Source organism: Nematolebias whitei, chromosome 5, assembly GCF_014905685.2.
Source record: "Nematolebias whitei isolate Nwh7 chromosome 5, NemWhi1, whole genome shotgun sequence".
NCBI lineage: Eukaryota > Metazoa > Chordata > Actinopteri > Cyprinodontiformes > Rivulidae > Nematolebias > Nematolebias whitei.
Window position 1 is genome coordinate 34,216,003 of NC_056502.1, and position 861 is coordinate 34,216,863.

The following is an 861-nucleotide window of genomic DNA, read 5'->3' on the forward strand; positions in this document are numbered from 1 at the left end:
AACTAAATGTCTCTTTTCCAAAATGAAAGAAGGAGACTTACCCAGAGACACAAGAAACCAATAGTTTATAGTTGATTGAACTCTACACCTAAATAAGTAAAAAAAAATTAAAACAAAGCAAATCCAAAAAGAACATCATTAGCATGGTGGGACCAAACACTATGTTTCATGTCCACACCTCGAGTCATGCAAGTACAACGTGGACCAGCAGAACAACAAGCACGTCATTGTGACTGGTTGGAAACACTTCCCTTGGGTTTTCTCAAAGCCCTTTGGTTTAAAGTATGGTTTATTTATCATATGCAAATCAACACAAGATCAACAATGCAATGAAATGCTCAAGACAAGAAGAACCATCTCGACTTGCCAAAACAAAAACGAAACAAACAAGAAATACCAAATTATGCAATAAAAATACAAAAACAGGGTGTCAACAGTGGAAAAGTGAAATACATCTACAGCAGCATGGTCCTATTAGCAGAGTGGTTCTGTTGACAGTGAGGTTCTGTTAGCGGCATGGTCCATTAGCAGCATGATGATAATAATGACAGTAACAACAGCCCTCCCAGACTGCCTCTCGAACCGGGACCAGCAGACACAGAACATCCAAGGTTTCCCAGTGGAACCAAACTGTTCCGTAGAGTTCGGTCCGTGCAGGCAGATGGAGGATCATGGAGATGGCCTCCAGGACAGGACAGGTCTGAGCACGAGGCTGGAAGGGGGCTGGAAACTGAACCACAATGTGGCACGATGGTAAGGCAGCGACACACAAATCTTCAAAAGTGCATCACGGTCATACCCAGGGCCGGATTTAGGAGGATGGGGGCCCCTGGGCTGGAGTCAATACTGTATATGGGGGCC